The following is a 20,640-nucleotide window of genomic DNA, read 5'->3' on the forward strand; positions in this document are numbered from 1 at the left end:
CTTATTTAATATGTTTAATATGTATATGTATATGCCCATGAATTACAAAATACAGTTTCAATCATCAAGTAAAACCTTTTTCACCTCAGCAGCTCGAACAAGCCTACTTTCGTCACTCCCTGGAGTGAAACAAAGTAGCTTTTTAATTTAGTGAAGGTCATGAACTGCCACTTCATACTTCGGGGTCTATTACAAATTCGAAATACATTTTAACCTTTAATATGTTCGCACTACTGAGGTGAAAAATTATATGGGTCACACGAGAGCAAAGGGATTTTACATCTCGTGTTTTTGAGTCACACGCTACGCTCAAGATCCTAACTTAGAATCACTCGCTTCGCTCGTGATTCAATTATAGAATCTTTCGCTTACTCGGAACTCAAAATAAACACTCGCAAGAAAAACCAACTCTCTTCTCTTGTTGCACAAATAACTATAGTCCATAAGAAACCATCCATGATCCACCACATGACCACACCCTAGAAAGGTGAAGGAAATGATTGCGGGGAAACATGAATAGACCGCGAGCCAGGCGCAAATTTCGTCAGTCATCCTCAGTCTCCCTGGCGAAAACTCGTATAGCGGTTAACGGCTATGTATGATGAACCCTCGTGAACGTCAGCTGCCGCTCCGTTGGTTGGTTGAGGAATGGCAGCCACCGAAACGCGCAACACGGTCTTTCCACCGCGATACAACCGGCTGCATAAACTAGCTAGCATAAACTATCATCTGACAAAGTATCAAGCGGGAGGCGATGACTATTTTTTTTTATAGACTATATTTGCTGCCATTCCTCAACCCACCAACGGTGCGGCAGCTGACGTTCACGAGGGTTACATACATACATAGCCGTTAACCACTATACGAGATTTCGCCCGGGGGCGATTGGTCATGGAAATCTGTTCCTGGCCCGCGGCGCGGTCTAGAAGGGGTCCCTAACGGTGACGGTAGCGAGTCTGTAGATAGGTACACGTTTGTTTAGCTTCACATAATGGCCACAGTGGGGACCTAAATCAACAGACATCCGACGTATAGTTTCTTCACTTTGGAATCGCAAATATTGATCTTAAATATTTTGAATGGAGATAAAACGAGAAAACAACAGCTAATTGAATTGACTACCAGCAAAGACCTATGCAACTCCGTATAAGATGAATACAGTGAACAGTCTAAGGAAAAAACGTGCCTCGTGCCGGGTCAGATGGCGCTGCCACCAATACCAACCTTTGGCCTATTCTCGGCTAGATGGCGTTGACGGTTTCGTCTGTTATTTAACATTTTTAACACATACGAGTGAAAGAACATGGGTCAAAATCATATAAATATATATATATATATATATATATATATATATACAGGTGTCCTTAGCCATTGGACAAAGCCGTTTATAATCAGTATACCAAGTATCATAACAACCGGTGTAGCGGTTACGAAGAAATTAACAAATTACGATTTTTTATTTAGGAGCAGCCTGTATGTGTTAATATTGTTAATAACTCCTGAGGTAATAAATAATATGAAACCTTCTTCGACCTTATTGATTATCATTTTTATTTATGACATTATTAAGATTCTGGCTTATGACAAATGTCATCATTGCCGCACATTTTCAAACAAGTTGTCAAAAACACTGCCAATGATTAATACAGCATGTTTCTTTTTGTTGTCGATCATTGAAATTAATATTTGTTTGAAAATATATTTTTTTATCTTTTGTTCTAGTTAAAAAAATATTAACGTTAGAGCATTCCTGAGAAGTAACCCTACGTGGGATTTCAGGGTTGGTCCAATGGCTAAGGTCACCCTGTATATATTTTCAGTTTTAATCGTGTGTCGATAGATGACAGTAAATTTACTTCGACTACAAAAATTTACTATGACAGTACCCCTCTATCCTATATATTCTCTTTGCTACCCGGAAGCGATGGTCTAGTGATAACAGGTCGACCGATGTGATGATGTTTGGTCGTCTTATTATCATCGGAGTGCTCATACACATACAGGTAGTCGATCCAAAATAGGACTCTGTGCCTCAATATTTTTGGAAAGTTAATAATTAACTACATATGAACGACGGGCTACTTGCACCATTCACTAACCCGGGGTTAACCGGTTAAACCTGCAGTTATCATGGTTACCAGTACAAAATGTCACCGGGTTAACGGTTTAACCGCTTAACCCCGGGTTAGTCGGATGAGGCAAGTAGCCCTTTTTAAGAGGATAGTAGCCGACCGCTACTCCTTACAAAAGTATTTTCCTCTCTGGATATTGACAATTTGACAAAATATTTTTACTTTTGAAATCGTTGATTTTTTCATTATTTAATGTATATTAACCATACTAAGCTATGCCCCTTCGTTTGACTTTATTAGATTTTTTGATTATTATAATATAAAAGTTAGACCTAACATTAAAAAATTCAAAAACCCAAACGAAGGCATAGCTGTGGTTGATAATTTGATATACATGAAATTGTGTCAAAATATTTTCAATAATGTTAATATGCAGAGAGGAAAATCGGGACTACGTTTGTAAGGAAAGGCGGTTTCGCGCGGTCGTCAAAGGGGACTCTGCATATTAACATTATTGAAAATATTTAGACACAATTTGAACCTTATTATAATTAATATACCGCGGTGTTAACCATAAACCGGGGTTGGTTTGTATAAGTACTTACTGTGAGGGAGGGTGGCTAGTTTGGTAGGTTAATTTAATACTTAGGTAAGTAGTTGTCTTAGTTCGGGTCGGGCAGCCGAGAATCCATGGCATGATGCTTGACTCGGCGCGGCGCGCCGCTCTCCTCTTTTATTTAAGGATGTCGTGATGCGCAATGTAAAAGAGGTTGCCGCGTACCAGACCTGTCTAAGGTATGAATAAGGTGCTGTTTGGTGGTTGATATTTCTCCGAAATGTGAGGCTCTCTTTATTTTTTCAAGGCGGGCGTGAGACCGGTTGCGCGAGCGGGACGGGTGCCGGTGGAAAGCTCGCGAGGATCGCGGCGACAGCGGGCATCCAGATACAGCACACTGCACTGCACAGACAGTCCTCCGTCGGCGCGGGCACAGACCGACGTCTCACCCCGACGCTCGCACTCGCCAGGCACGCGGAGCCGTCAAAAACTTTACGTGCCACTGTCAATTTGTTTGTGTTGCCCGTGTTCGAGGACTAACATATTGAACTACAACGGCTATTTTAGGCTGCCTTCCCATATACTTATTTCGCAAGTGCCGGCAGGATTGTGACGATTTAACAAAAAGCATCTCCGTCGAGTTTCGTGCCTGTTGCATCTTTAAATAACGGTGAGTGTTCCTTGTGACCGTGTGTATACCTACTACAAAAAATAAGTTAAGACAAACACTTACTTCTCTTGAGAGTTTAATTTTGATAAGAGTTTACTTAGTATGTATCTAGCCTGGTGAACACGTAGAACATTAGGGCGTAATAAATTAAATTGCGAGACTAGGTTTACTTAATAATAACACACCTACTAGACTAGTGAAATGGAGACAGCCGGCAATGCCCGGCATAAGCATATTGCTTAAGGAATGAGTAAGGACATTCATATTATTTATGTTATACATACAAACACGTAGTTTGAAATGACAATAACTTTCTTGAAACATCAGTGTTTTTGTTACATTATACGGGTGTCCTTAGCCATTGGACAAAGCCGAAATGTACATATGCATTAGGGTATTTAGAATCAGTATACAAAGTATCATAACAACCGGTGTAGCGGTTACGAAGAAATTAACAAATTACGATTTTTTACTTTGGAGTAGCCTGTATGTGTATTGCTCCTGCGGTAATAAATAGTATGAAACCTTCGACCTTATTGATTATTTCTTTTATTTATGACATTAATAAGATTCTGACTTTTGACTAATGTCATCATTGCCGCACATTTTTAAACAAGATGTTATAAATACTGCCAATGATTAATACAGTATGATTCTTTTTGTTGTCGATCATTAAAATTTATTTTTGTTTGATTTTTTTTTTATCTTTTGTTCTAATTAAAAAAATATTAACGTTAAGCAATAAGAAGGTATAGAGAGAAATGCAAGGAACACAATTTTTTACTTCATAGCTTTGTTTGGACTAGTTAGTGTTAGGAGATGAACATATCAAAAGTCCCCGGCCGTAACCCTGGTGCTGGGGGGGAGGGGGGTTTGAAGGTTCCATTTTTCGGTTTTCGATTATATCGCTCTTGAAGGTTTATTTAGGGCTCTCATTTTTATCTTGATTATCTACATCAGTAAAGCTGCTAGGCCGGGTTTGGTAACGTTTTCGTATAAATCGGGGGTGCTGAATTCATTTATGGTATCAACAGTACACCTTTCCGAAGTAAAAACATATAAACTTTAAACAAATAACTTTTTTTAACTCCTCTTCACGCTTAAACCGCTGAACCGATTTAGTTGAAATTTGGTAAATAGGTGTTTTAAGTCCCGAAGGATATAATATAGTTTGTTCTCAAAAATCATACCTTGAAGGTGTGAAATTTGGTGAGAGGGGAATTCAGCTTCTTCGCTGAAGTTGAATTCCTGAGGTTAATACTGTTTAAATTTAGGTTTGAAGTCATGTTTGGTATCATTATCAACTAAATCAAAGATGTAGACCATCCCAAATATTATTTAAATAGGATCAGCGGTTATTGATTCCGCATACAAATTTCCACCCCACTTTTCACACCCTTAAAAGATGATTTTGGTTATAAAAACTATCCTATGTACTGTCCCGGGACTCAAACCATCTCTGTACCAAATTTTTACGAAATCGGTTCGGCGGTTTAAGCGTAAAGAGGAGTTTTATAAAAAAACATTTTTTTTTAATTTCAATCAATGTTGTCAATGTTGATACCATAAATTAATTCAGCACCCCCGATTTACACGAAAACGATCCCAAACCCGGCCTAGCAGCTTCACCGATGTAGATAATCCAGATAAAAATGAGAGCCCTAAATAAGCCTTGAAGAGCGGATATCTCAAAAACTATACAAGATATCGAAAAACTTGACTGAATAAAACATGTAACAAATTAAATCTCTTTTTATTTTGTATAAGTGGCCAAGCCGCTCAGACGCATAGTTTCCGAGATATAATCGAAAAACCGAAAAATGGAACCTTCAAACCCCCTCTCCCTTCCAGCACCAGGGTTATGGCCGGGGACTTTTGATATGTTCATCTCCTAACTAGTCCAAACAAAGCTACGAAGTTAAAAATTGTGTTCCTTGCATTTCCCTCTATACCTTTTTTTGGGCATTTATTTCCTGGCCTATAGAGCATTCCTGAGAAGTAACCCTACGTGGGATTTCAGGGTTTGTCCAATGGCTAAGGTCATCCTGTTAACGTTGGATATAATTACTTATAGCACAATTGTTGGTCATGACTAGTCGGTTAAAACTCAATAATACGTGACACTCCTTGATTGTACGTAAATAGAAACCTAGCTACATGTAGGTAGGTTTATAATATTTGTTTACCAACCTAACTAACAGCTTGTACGGGCTTGGCGCAGACTTCAAATTTATCCTCGTGAGTCTAAATGTACATTAAAATGCACATATTCATTGCAATCTAATTTGAACCTTTTGATGAAACAAATTTTCTTTTGTTTCACTGCGTTGTAAAACAAACGAAATTCGTTCCAATTTACTTATAGAATAAGGTCCCAATTAAAAATTGAAAAGTATATGGTGGGTCTTACGAGGTTAAATGATATCGGTATCGGTACATTGGGAAGGTAATCTGGGTAGGTTCCTACCTATTACAAAAGATATATGTAACTCCGTATAAGATAAGTAAAGTCTAAGGAAAAAACGTGCTTCGGAAATCAAGAAAAAAATATACCCGAAAACTTGGCGCTACATCTTTGGCCTATACTCGTGTAGATGGCATTAGAGACACCGTTTGATATTTATTTTAACACATATTATCAGTGAAAGAACATGGGTCAAAGTCATATGGCGTTATAAAAAAATCTAAATACATTTTCATTTTTAGCTTTAATCCTGTCAAAAGAAAAGATTTTATTACAAACATATTACATAATATTAGGTAAGTACATAATATGGACCCTGCAAGGGCGCAGCAATCTTATGAATATAGCGAACTACTACAATCATTTCTTCGGAATTACGTATAATATGAGATCACATTGAGTAGTTGCATCTTAAGTGCTACTTTGCTTACTTTAAGCATAATATTAATAATTTTAACATAAAATGAAACAAAGTTGTAAGTACAGATATATATATTTCTACTGATATGATACCTCATCATAAAATTCCTGCAGCGTGTAAGAGTACATTTCGATGCTAGTGCGGAAAGTATGTCATTACTTCATGAGCACCGAGATATCTTGCCATTGCCACGAGCCGTAGGCGAGTGGCAAGACTCGGGACGAGTGAAGAATGACATTTCCGTACGTGTATCGAACGACGTTTTTTAATACAGTTGCGAAAAAGTAAGAAAAACAACAAGTATGGAATAAAAAAACAATATCGAATGTTGCCTTTGGAAACTTAGCTTGCAGTATGAAAAAACGCCTTTTCTTTAACAGGCGTTTTGGCAGCTATTCCTACCTCTACCTTCCATAGCTATTCCGTTCCATTCAGACAACTTATTAAGAACGGTTTTTCAATCTTCAAAAAATAAACGTGTTATAATGATGAAGAGGTATGTAATAAAATATGAAATATATATATTTTTCGTTTTCTTACATTAACAGTAGGTTTTTATGTTGGTTACGACGTTTAAAGGAAACTAATATTAACTAACACTCATCAATAAGTAGTCATGAATTGGAACAATTATAGATTTCAAAGAATTGGAAAAGTAATAAGCACTAGTTCGCGAATACCAACTTTCCGTACGCTAAACAGCTGAAGCTGACCAGTAATATATGATCATTGTTAAGAGGGCGTTGTTGTGACAGTTTAGTATAGTATGAAAAAATTAGTTCCTGTGAAATTCCGCAACATGGCGCGTGATCATATCTTCCTGGTCAGGCTTTACGTAAAGTAGCACTTTTTGAGCAACTGTATTAAAATAGTTATTTGTTATACAAGGGTGCAAAGTTGTATTTTACCCGCGAGTGTTTCAACACACGAGAAGTAAAATACATTTGCACCCGTGTGTAACACAAAACTTTTTACCTCACTATAGCGAGGAAAGTGCAACATCCACAGGCGTTAGATCATCTTTATCACTGGAATCACTCATTTTTTACTATATTATAACAAAAACTCGAAATTCTGTATTTTTACGTGAGAACTTATCAAGTAAAATTTTTGTTGACAATGTTGTCATTTCTGACGTATGAAATGTCAATGATGCGTTTTGAAATTGCATCGACTCAACTTGTGCGTTCAGAATTATATTTAACATCATTATTAAAAACAAACGTTTCTTATGGAACTTTAAGGTTCATGACATAAAATCATTAAATAAAGCTAAATTTGGTATTTTTTATTAGATTCTCAAACCATTTGTTTAATGATAATTAATATCGAACGAACCATTATTATGAGCGTTTTACGTTTTGATATCTGTCAAGCTACTTAAACACGCTCCATCAAATCACTTTCAACCAACTTAAATCAAATCAAATTACTTTCCCCACTAGTGGATAAAATGCGTTTTTCCCCGCTTGTTTTAAAGGATAAAAGACAACTTTCCGAGCTAGTGAGGGGGAAAAAGATTTATCTGTTAGGTATTTATTAAGCGATTTAATGAAAAGTTTTGGGTTTTCGATTTGTATATTTTATTAATGATTTTTATACAAATCATGTGGGTTCGGGCGGAGTACGTTTTACTTTCTGAGTATGTCACTTTCTGAGTATGTTACTTTCTGAGTACGTCACTTTCTGAGTACGTCAATTTCTGAGTACGTCGTTTTCTGAGTACGTCACTTTCTGAGTACGTCACTTTTTTTAATACCACCGCCCACACTGTTAATTGTACACCGGTGGAAGCAAAAGCTTGTAGAATAGTACATTTCGATGCTAGTGCGGAAAGTATGTCATTACCACACGAGTACCGAGATATTTTGCCACGAGCCGTAGGCGAGTGGCAAGACTCGGGACGACTGAAGAATGATATTTCCGCACGTGTATCGAACGACGTTTTTTAATACAGTTGAGAAAAAATAAGAAAAACTACAAGTAAGGAATAAAAACAGTATCGAATGTTGTCTTTGGAAACTTAGCTTGCAGTAAGAAAAAAAAACCGGACAAGTGCGAGTAGAACTCGCCCACCGAGGGTTCCGTACTTTTTAGTATTTGTTGTTATAGCGGCAACAGAAATACATCATCTGTGAAAATTTCAACTGTCTAGCTATCACGGTTCAGAATCCATTGTTATTTGCTCCGAGTCATTTAACTAAGTGATTTTCGAGCTAGCAAAGAATACCAAAGCACGCCGAACGAACGCGCAAACCGTGATAGCTAGTCACGGTTCATGAGATACAGCCTGGTGACAAACAGACGGACAGCGGAGTCTTAGTAATAGGCTCCCGTTTTTACCCTTTGGGTACGGACCCCTATAAACGCCTCTTCTTTGACAGGCGTTTCGGCAGCTATTCCTACCTCTACCTTCCATAGCTATTCCTTTCCATTCAGACAACTTATTTAGAACGGTTTTTCAATCTTCAATATTAAAAAATAAACGTGTTATAATGATGAAGAGGTAAGTAATAAAAGATGAAATATGTATATTTTTAGTATTCTTACATAAACAGTAGGTTTTTATGTTGGTTACGACCCTTAAAGGAAACTAATATTAACACTAATCAATAAGTAGTCATCAAAGATTTACAAGATACCCTATAAAATAGTTAATTACGACACAAGTGCGGAAAAGAGGAAATTCGAAACGAGTGGCGATAAATTAAAACACGACCGCAGGGAGTGTTTTAAATCGACACGAGTTGCGAATTACCTATTCGCACGTGTATCGTACAACGTTTTACAGTACATATGGCCGTTTAAACTCGACATATGCACGAAAAGTGCTCTTTTACGCACTAGTGCGAGAAAGTAGCACCATATGTACTGTAAATGTATTTACAATATACTAAGATACCAACGGAAAGTATCTAAATACATGATACAAGATAAATTTCTTAAAAGTATCTAAGATACAGATACAAGATACGTATTTTTTACCGACTTTAAGATTTCAAAAGGAGGAGGTTCTCAATTCGGTTGTATGTTTTTAGGGTTCCGTACCTCAAAAGGAAAAAACGGAACCCTTATAGGATCACTCGTGCGTCTGTCTGTCTGTCTGTCCGTCTGTCACAGCCTATTTTCTCCAAAACTACTGGACCAATTAAGTTGAAATTTGGTACACATATGTAAGTTTGTGAACCAAAGATGGACATGTAACGTAAACAAATTAATTTTACCCACGGGGGCCACTTTTGGGGGGTAAATGAGAAAATTAAAAAATAAAGTTTATCAAACTATATCGTGTTACATATCAAATGAAAGAGCTCATTGTGAGAATCTCAAATATATATTTTTTTTATAACTTTAAGACAAATCGTTTAGAAGTTATTCAAGAAAATAGGCAAAAAATGACCATTCCCCCCCCCCCCCGTTTATCTCCGAAACTACTGGGTCAATTTTTTTTTAAATACACAAAATAGATCACTGGAAAAACCTATTATAAATGTGTAGTCAAGCGTGAGTCGGACTTAATTACTTAGTTTTTGATCCGACCCCTACGGGTTTTTTAAAGACATTTCACATAAAAAATACATTGTTTAAATTGTGTAATGTACGGAACCCTTGGAACGCGAGTCCGACTCGCACTTGGCCGGTTTATTTTTTATTTTTGTTTCTCCATAACCGTCATTTCTGGACCGATTTTGAAAATTCTTTTTTTGATTGTAAGTATATACATACAGATTGGTCCCGTCCAAAACGCAGTTCTGATGATGGGATCCATGAGGAATCGAGGGAACTCCTCAAATGTGAAAGGCATACATATAGTGATTTTTGTATTTTTATCAACAAATCCAGCATTTCCATTTTAAAAAGTGACATTTGATAAAGTAGAGCTACTGATGATGGTCAGAAATATCAGAATGGAACTCTTTAATGACGCATAGTTCACGTTTGGCGATTTGTCTTCTTTTTTATGTTTGTTAAGCAAGTTAAGTTTTTAAAACACATTTTTCTCAAGCTCGAGTTCTTATGATGGGATCCATAAGGAAACGAGGGAACTCCTCAAATTTTAAAGGCATACATATAGTGATTTTTGTATTTCATCAACAAATCCAGCATTTACATAAAAAAGTGACATTTGATGAAGTGGAACTGGTGATGATGATCAGAGTGGAACTCTTCAACGACATATAGTTCACGTTTAGAGATTTATTCTCTTCGTTATGGACCCAGAACCAAACTTGGACCTGGACTTTTTTTTAACTGCGATCCTCGCAGAACCGAACTGCTATCAGAAAAGTGGGTTAGGTTAGGTTAGAACTGTGACCCTTACAGAAACGAAATGCTATCAGAACTTTGGGTTAGGTTAGGTTAGAACTGTGACCCTTACAGAAACTAAATGCTACTAGAAAAGTGGGTGGTTTTACCTCCTTTTAGTTAGGCAAAAGATGCTTTCTTTTTCATTTCATTGTCTGGAGTGCACCATCAACAATAAGTAACCTTTCAACGGAATCCCCCATTGAAGTCGGTTTTTTTTCTTAAAAATTATGTATCTTGTATCTGTATCTTAGATACTTTTATCTTAGATTAGTCACATCTCTGGTAGTGGTAGGTACATGAATTGGAACAAGTATAAATTAAAAAAAAACTGGAAAAGTGATAAGCACTTGTTCGCGAAAACCAACTTTCCTCACGCTAAACAGCCACGTAAATTAGTTTTTTTTGAGCAACTGTATTTAAAAAAATGTGTCGATAGATGACATACAGTCACTACAAAATTTACTATGACAGTAACTGTATACAATATATTGTCTTTGCTATTATTATTCCTATATTTTTCAAGACACATTCACAAAGATGCACAGGGAGTAACATGTAAGGTAGGTATTAGCTGATATATGGGCTAAAGCCCTCTGATAGGTACTTGCCTCCGATAAGGATGACTTAGGTAACTTCTCCGATTCAATTTTCAAATAAATATTTTAACTCACCATTCAAGTGAAAGAAATGTTTATTTTTAGTTGAATACAGGTGGCTCAAAAATACGTTTGCCGCTGTCACTGTCACATTTTCGCAAGAAAGAACGGGAAAGATAATGCGCGCCAAGTGTCAATTTTGATCGAATTTTGTCGATTTTTATTTATTTTAAAAACGTTACCTTACAATATCGAAATTCGAAAGCTATGAAGTTATTATTTAAGTTAAGATTGTTTTTTCTTCTTTTTTTGTTTATAGTATTACATAATAAATAACCGAGTAAAGTTGGATTAAAAGTCCGAGTTAGAGGTTGTTTTGGGAATTAATTGTATCGAGCGAAGTGTCATAATTCGTGTATCGGAAGCTATGATATTAAAGATAATGTAGTCAAGAACTACATATATTTTTTCCACGTCTACGAATATCAACGCCTCTTAGAAAAACATGATCATATAAGGAGATTTTTCGTCTTTTGGCTCTGGGAACCGCCTTAACAAAGCTTGCGTTTGTGTAGAAAGTACCTGTAGTTTATAGTTTTAATAGGATCATGAACATTATGATTTATTGCTCATTCTTTAAAGGTGCTTGATAGCAGTGTAATAAACGAAAATTGTTTCATTTACACGTTTTGTAATCGTTGTTAAACGTGCTGTCGTAATTAAACGGGTCATAACGCATATCATCTAGCGTTGGATAGTCGTCCGGGAATAAAATTGGCCCCAAGTTACCCATCCTATCATGCCCCATATGGTGAACGGCCGCGCGCGGGTTCGGCCCCCGGCCCGCCAAACACCACAATGGCCCGTTTGAATGACAATAGCCCTGTGCCACGGTCCAACGCCGCGCCGCGCCACGCCACGCTGAGCCTCACTCCATCAATATGTAGGTATAGCTATTGTAGATTACGGCTGTTATCAAGAAGCAAAACAGTTTGTTTGTTGCTCAAGTCAAAAATAGGAGATTGTGTCACAAGGGAGCAAAATGACATATTTACGGCGAAGGCGTACAATTGAATCCTAAACGAAGCGAAGGATTCTAACATAGAATCCTGAGCGTAGTGAGGGATTCGAGTGTTAATGCCCAAGGTGAAAATAATTTTGCTACCATGTGACACATACTGCTTTTCACATCAACTATGAGGAAATTACATACATATTTATTAGGTTTCAAAACATTATTATTTTAAGTAAAGATCGATACGGACAAAGTGCCAAAAATATGTGTACACGACTTAGTATAGGTACATACTTCTGGCACTTTGTCCGTATCGATATTTTCAGACGTGACTGTACTGACAAATTAAAAGTACCTACAGCTCATAATTATGTACCTAATATATTTTCAAAGACAGCAGCAAACACCTAAAATGATACAATGAAAATCAAGTACATTATTTTTGTAGATTTTTCTGGTAACAAATTAGCTCTTACCCCTTTGAACCAAATCTTCGGAAGAACACTATAAAGACTGATATCACTTATATTTATTATTATAAAGTTATTCATTTAAACTAAGTATTTACAAATTTATACACAATACAGAACCGCATAATTATGCTTTGTGAAATATTTGTACAAAACTTTTTAAATATAAACTTTTTAAATTGCATAGACAAGTATGGCTGCGTTTAAGGAGACCTAAAATGTCAAAATAAAAATTCAATTACTAATGTTTTATTATTACGCTAATTAATTAATTTACTTAATTTAAATATGCTATTAATTAATTTAAAATACTCTAATTACATTTATTGTTTACAATTACAACAAAATATTATTTAAGTTAGAAAAATTGTATGCACGTATTCGATTATAAAGAAATTGTAATCGATTATATGCATACTAATTTCATATGTCTTTGTGTCAATATTTCATACTGGCAACAAAATGTCCTTGAACAGAAAAGTGCCACTTTGATCCCTCCTAGCAGGAAAGAAAAGTACCCTTTTCGAATAGGTGATGTGAAAAAAATATTGTGTGGTTGTAGGAAACCACGATGCAAGTGAAACTTTTTTCGGATTGTATGCATTTAATTGGAATTTTTCGAAAAAGTATATATTTTTAACCGACTTTAAAAAGGAGGTTATCAATTCGACCGTTTTTTGTATGTATGTTACCTCATAACTCCGTCATTGGTGAACCGATTTGGAAAATCGTTTTTTGTTTGAATGTGTAAGTATACTCCCAAGTTGGTCCCGTTTTTGTCAAAACCCAGTTCTGATGATGGGATTCATGAGGAATCCAGGGAACTCCTCAAATCTTATAGGCATACATAGGTATAACGATTTTTGCATTTTCATTAATAAATCAAATATTTACGTTCAGAAAAAGTGACATTTAATGAAGTGGAACTGCTGATGATGATCAAAACGAAACTCTTTAACGATGCATAGTTCACTTTGACGATTTGTCGTCTTCGTTATGTTTACTAAGCCAGTAAGATTTATAAAGAACATTTTTTTATCAAGGTTTAGTCTGATGATGGGTTCCATTAGGGATTGAGGGAACTCCTCAAATCTTATAAGCATACATACAGCGATTTTTGTATTTTCATCAATAAACTAAGCATTAACAATTAAAAAGTGCCAATTGACAAAGTGGAACTGCTGATGAAGACCAGAACGGAACTCTTTAACGATGCACAGTTCGCTTTAGCGATTTGTCCTCTCCGTTAAGTTTACTAAGCTAGTAAGATTTATGAAAACATTTATGTCAAGGTTTAGTCTGATGATGGATTATTCTGTAAAAGTCTCCCTTCCCGGTGTTGCTCGAAACACAGACGCTTGCATCATTTGGTAAATAAGTCTAACTGAAATATCTATTGTAGTGGGAGATCTTAGGTCCACCACCTTGCATTTTTGAGACAAAGCAAACCGTTTGGAACAGTTGTTTCTGGGGGTGATCTGAGCTGATTTAGCCGGGTTGCCACGAGGTCCCCCCAGCAGGTGGGCAGGGGGGGGGGAAGTGACTCCGGCGCGCCTCACTCTAAGCTTTATATCTGCATACATCTAGCAAATATATCAAGTTTGGTGTCTTTTTCGTATAATTCGAGGATGAATAATTCATTTCTGTGACTAAATTTTCACTCACCCATACAAAAAGTACGAGAAATTCAAAAGTTTTCTTTACACTTTTTTTTTTCGAAAATCCTCTACAAAATTAAAACTATGGCGATTTGCTCTAGAAAAAAAATACCTGTGAATAGCCCAGTTATCCTTCTATATAAAATAGTAAATTTGTCAAACATTTTTCTTTTATAACTCTGTTAAAAAAATGTTTTGTGTCGCGCGGCGTACCCGCGTTGTAAGAGCGGTATGCAGCTTTTAGGATTTTTAAGTATGTTTAGATGATTTCTGATGAGTTGTTATTCTACTGTTCGTAGATTACATTAATAAATTACTTCTAGACGTGATATATATACAAATATATAAATAAAGACTGGGAAAACTTTACTATTAACTAGCTTTTGCCCGCGACTTCGTCTGCGTGGAGTTAGTAATTTGGGTAGCTTATTTTTTATCCAATATGCTTTTTATCGATTTCCCATACAAACATCCACCTCCCTTTTCACCCCCTTAAAGGATAATTTCTGATATAAAAACCACCCCGGGACTCAAACTATCTCTATATCAAATTTCAACTAAATCGGTCCAGCGGTTTAAGCCTGAAGAGGTAACAGAAAGACAGACAGACAGACACACTTTCGCATATATAATACTAGGTCTTGCCCGCGACTTTTATCCAATCTCCTTTTTATTGATTCCCCATATAAACTTCCACCCCCCTTTTCACCCCCTTAAGGGGTGAGTTCTGAGATAAAAACTATCCTATGTCCTTCCCCGAGACTCAAACTATCTCTACACTGAATTTCAAGTAAATCGGTTCAGCGGTTTAAGCGTGAACAGGTAACAGACAGACAGAAAGACACACTTTCGCATTTAAAATATTAGTGTGGATTAGTATGGATGTGATAAAATTAACATAGTTAGATGTTTTACAAAAAAATGCGGGTTGAAATAAGATATATATTGTTCGCAATTGCCACTACATGAACATAAATATGTCAGTACATTTTAGTTTTTTTTAACGCAGTTGCACCTCCCTGCGCATTTTGTTTTGCAGCGGCAACGAATAAGCTCTAAACAAGCAGCAGCCGCCGCAGGTAGGCTTGTCCATATGGGCTCCCAATAACCTGTTGCTGAGCGGCTATAATATGTCCCCAAACATAGCCTCCTTGGTAAACTGCACGGAGAATAATGTTTACGTAGCGCATCTTCCGTTGGAGGCAGATTCTCTAACTGGAGATTTCTCCGGCACTCATTTACACTCGTACTTGTACCTGCTCTGAAATCAGTAACAAAATGCATAGTGTTTAAATAAGTCTAGGGTTGTCACCTCGTAATTCAAATCTGTTCAGACTTAACATTGTAAGACTTACTTGTCATATAAGACAATAACAAATTTTTCCAATATTGGCAACGCCTGCTCAATATTGCCTTGTTTGCCAAATTTAAATCCCTTCGTTACAGCAGGATATGCGCTCCAAGGTTGAAATACGCTTTTTGTCCCCTTTCCACACAAAAAAGAAATAGTGTCGCAACCTGAAAAGGCGTGGAAGAATGGCAAGACTTCTGTCCTTTCTGGTCCTGTAAAATAAATTATACATCTATGCGTTACAAATAGAATCATATATTTAAAGGAAGTTTGCAGCACGGGACCAGTTGCCCTCGTACAGGAAGCAGACACGCGCATGATGGTCCATTATGTGGCTGTTGCTGTAACCCCAGGTCACACAAAAGTTATGCTACGCACAGTGGATACTGATGTTGTTGTTCTCGCAGTTGCATGTATATTACAATTGCCGGAGCTCCAGGAGTTATGGGTACATATTGGCACAGGAAAGAATGACCAGTTCCTCTCGTGCCATGCTATTGCATCTTCATTAGGTAACTTTTGTAGTTCCTCCATTAATTGTAAATAAAATAAATATGTCACCGCAGTACGAGACAGGTCATCTGGGCAATTGGTCACGTGCTGCAAACTTTCTTTCCCACCCAAAATCGTGGCCCATGACCATGCTTGCATGCACATAGCGAAGTCCTACTGTAGCGGTAAATGTGAGCCGTTGGAGGTTGTCAACAACCATACTTATTTGGGATTGAAAATTGATACCTCGTTTAATTGGGGACCGCACATCGATAATGTATGCAACAGGCTAAGGGCTATCCTCAGCAATCTTTGTATAATTAAACATAAAATGCCATATAACATTCTCCGATTATTGTATATTGCTCTGGCCGATTCCATAATTAACTATGGCATATCCAGCTATGGGCGAACCTATAAAACTTATTTACTAAGAATCCATAAACTTCAGATTAGAATATTAAAAACTATAGTTCCGCTAAAAATAAAACAACAATATAGAAATAATTATGAAAACTTGTTTAATTACTGCAGGGTACTAAGTGTGTATGATAAGGCTAAACTGGCTGTAATCCTGGAATACAAGCATCGTTTGGGAGAGCTGAATAGATATAGTAGACAAAATAATCTTCGCAGTTTACCCAATGGACCTAATTTCATGACTACTAAGAATAATAATGTATATGGTAATAGGACTTGGTCCTCATACGTGCCAAAAACTCTAAACAGCTTTCCCAGAGATGTAATTGAAGATATAATTAAGAAACCTAGTAATATTAAGGCTATTGTTAAAAAAGCGCTGATAAACACAAATGTATAAATGTGTAAAATATTTAATTAAAATTTAATAATGTAAGCAGGGGTTGCATCCCCATATCCCTTAGCCCATATAATCTTAAAAATATAAGATTGGAGCTAGGAATGTTGTAATTCTTGTTCTTTATAAAAATAAACAGTTAAAATTTTTAATTTTTTTTTTCTTTAAATATATGATTTTATTTGTAACGCATAGATATATAATTTATTTCACAGGACCAGAAAGTACAGTAGTCTTGGCATTCTTCCACGCCTTTTCAGGTTGCGACACTGTTTCTTTTTTGTGTGGAAAGGTGAAAAAAAAGCGTATTTCAAGCTTGGAGGGCATATCCTGCTGTAACAGAGGGATTTAAATACGACACACAAGGCAATACTGAGCAGGCGTTGCCAAATTTGCCAATATTGGAAAAAATTGTTATGGTCTTGTATCACAAGTAAGAGTCTTACATTTTTAAGTCTGGACAGATTTGAATTACGAGGTGTGAATTGATCCCTAGACAGTATTTTAACACTATGCATTTTGTTACTGATTTCAGATCAGGTACAAGTACGAGGTACGAGTGTAAATGAGTGCCGAGAGTACTTTATACAATAAGAAATCTCCACTTAGAGCAGGGTTTCTTAAAGTGGGGTCCACGGACCCCTTAGGGGTTCGTAGTATGTTATCAGGGGTCCGCAGTAAGTCAAATACCTACTGTAAACATACTTATTAGGAAATGTTGTAATAAACTTGACGAGACCTAAGTGTAATGAAACTTATAATAAAAGTAAATTTTATAATATAAATAAGGGTTTTTATTATTTTTCTAAAATATATTTTAACCGGGGTCCGTGGAATTGTTTAAATTGTGAAAATGGTCCGTGACAGCAAAAAGTTTAGGAAACCCTGAGTTAGAGAATCTGCCTCCAACAGAAGATGCCCTACGTAAACATATTCTCCGTGCAGTTTACCAAGGAGGAGTTTGGGGAGGAGGTTTGGGGACAGATTATATCCTCTCAGCAACAGCTACCATGCCTTGCTGACTGGGGCTGGTCCAAACAAAATAGTTATTGGGAGCCCATATGGACAAGCCGACCTGCGGCGGCTGCTGCTTGTTTGGAGATTATTTGTTGCCGCTGCAAAACAAATGAGCAAGGAGGTGCAACTGCGTTAAAAAAACTAAAATGTACGGACCTATGTGCATGTAGTGGCAATTGCGAACAATAGATATCTAATTTTAACTTTTAACGCGCATTTTTGTCAAACATCTAACTATGTTAATTTTATCACATTTATAATTTATTGGCAAATTTATAAAATGTAGGCGCGAAGGGATATCGTCCCATATAAAATTTTAATTTCGCGCCTTTTTCTGCTGACATGATTTGCTTGACCAAGTATATATCACATCCAGAAGTAATTTATTAATGTAATCTTCAACCAGAAGAATAACAACTTATCAGAAATCATCTAAGCATACTTAAAAATCCTAAAAGCTGCACACCGCTCTTACAACGCGGGTACGCCGCGCGACACAAAACATTTTTTTAACAGAGTTATAAAAGAAAAATGTTTGACAAGTTTCCTATTCTATATAGTAGGATAACTGGGCTATTCACGGGTATTTTTTTTCTAGAGCAAGTTCTCATAAATTTAATTCTATAGAGGATTTTCGAAAAAAAAAGTGTAAAGATTTTTTTTTTGTATTTTTCGAATTTTTTGTATCGGTGAGTGAGAATTCAGTCACAGAAATGAATTCTTCATCCTCGAATTATACGAGAAAGACACGAAACTTGATATATTTGCTAGATGTATGCAGATATAAAGCTTAGAGTGGGGCTCGCCGAAGGCACTTTTCCCCCCCTCCCCTGCCAACCTGCTGGGGGGAACCTCGTGGCAACCGGGCTAAATCAACTCAGATCACCCCCAGGAACACCTGTTCCAAGCGGTTTGCTTTGTCTCAAAAATGCAAGGTCCCCTTAGAAACGGGATCTAAGATCTCTAGCTATTGTCACGTACGGCACATTCGCGAGGACGTCGCACGCTGTAGCCATCTTATTTGTCCTCGCGCCGAGCGGGAGCGGGAGCTCGTGCGGCGCCAGTCTGACTCGATAGTATGGCGCGCGACCATTTGATGTCTAATTCGTATAGTTTCGTGTTAATAATTACATAAGAAGTTGAATATTTAAGCTTTATTAAAAATGGTAGTGTTTAGTGTATCGGAACATCCTAAGAAAGTATTCGCGATGTTTGTAACAATGTACTTACGGCGCAGAAACGAGTTTGAATACTTACGTAATCCTATTAAGTGTAATTACGACATACTGTTATCTATTTATGTGTGTACAAATAAAGAAAAGCAATAATAATAGTTGTTTTAACCAGACAGTATTTACGTGAATGTTAGTGAAATATCTTAGTAAAGTAGATCAAATTGGAGCGACGCCGACTTCCAGGGACATTGAAGGTAGGTATTAATCTTTCACTTGTTATTATTAATATGTGATTTAAGCGGAAAACACGGATTATCATTTGTTAGTTAAGCACGCATACGTTGTTTCGAACAACCATCAAACACAAACCGGCAATGAGGAAAGCATCAAATAAATAGATAGCACACTCAAAATGATAAAAGGCACTGGTACTTAGCTCTATTTTAGATGTCCTAGTTCTTCTGTGTTCTAATATGCTGCCTATTTCAATCTTCTTTTAATAACTTCTTAGTTAATGGCTCCTTACACGAACAGACTTCGAACGTACTCTCACGAAAGTCAAACCTTGAATCCTTCTAGATCCCCGTGTCTCATCTATTTATAACCTAGCAAAACCCACGCCGCGTCTTGCCCTGTGATTGGCCCATTCAAATCGTTGCTGCTGGCGTTGGCTTGACTTGATCGCGCGACAGGGCGTCGCCGATCTATAGCTGGCGCCTTGATGTCGTTGCCAAGCGAAACAGATTATATTCAATAAATAATATCATGCAACACAAACTCAATTATAAGGAAGAGTATAAATAAAATTATATTAATAAAATATATATAGATTTGTAAGATTCCCGTCAATATCTGACGCAAGCGGAATGAGGGAGGCAGCTAAATTCCAAAGCCTAAATCCAAAGCCTAACGGACATCCATGGCGTTAACCCAGGGCTAGAGCAGGTCGATAGAAACGCTCCATGATAGTTATATTGGATACCAAAGTCGGAGTTGTCGTAAGTAACATCGTGTCATATTCTCTAAAAGGCCACCATGCACAGATCCAAAACTTTTTTTAAACTAAAAGAAATGATTATACTCGTACTACGCCCAGATGTTTCGCTTTACGAGTCATGTGTAATTGCTGTTTACATAGTACGATTTTTTCTTGTTCGCGAACCGCAAATTTTCTTGCAGTATTTGTCCACCAATCGTTATTGTTACTCGGAGGATTGGGTAACTTTTGTCCAAACCACATGCTTTACGTCGAGCTCCCAGGACGAAATGTGCACTTTATTAAAGCACTAATAAATAAATTGTGTGTACGTGTTGCGTGTTCCAAGGGTTCCGTATATTACACAATTTAAACAATGTATTTTTTATGTGAAACGTGAGTGTGAAATGTCTTTAAAAAACCCGTAGGGGTCGGATCAAAAACTAAGTAATTAAGTCCAACTCAAGCTTGACTACAATTTCTAATAGGTTTCCTGTAATCTATAGGTATAAGTAAAGATCTATTTTGTTTATTTTTTCAAAATTTTATACCCAGTAGTTTCGGAGATAAAGGGGGGAATGG

The 20,640-nt window shown here is 36.8% G+C and overlaps 2 protein-coding genes across 2 annotated transcripts in view; one reads left to right on the forward strand and one right to left on the reverse strand.

Moving 5' to 3' along the window:
- LOC134754971 (uncharacterized) overlaps positions 1–20,640 on the reverse strand; it is a 567,282-nt gene that overhangs the window by 276,240 nt on the left and 270,402 nt on the right.
- The window catches only part of LOC134754964 (extracellular sulfatase SULF-1 homolog), a 116,374-nt gene continuing 98,829 nt past the window's right edge, over positions 3,096–20,640 (forward strand). Inside the window, exon 1 of the mRNA XM_063691458.1 lies at positions 3,096–3,298. The gene's annotated coding sequence lies outside the window, so the exon portion shown is untranslated. The remainder of the gene's footprint in view (positions 3,299–20,640) is intronic.

Source organism: Cydia strobilella, chromosome Z (genome assembly GCF_947568885.1).
Source record: "Cydia strobilella chromosome Z, ilCydStro3.1, whole genome shotgun sequence".
In the NCBI taxonomy this organism is placed as follows: Eukaryota; Metazoa; Arthropoda; class Insecta; order Lepidoptera; family Tortricidae; genus Cydia; species Cydia strobilella.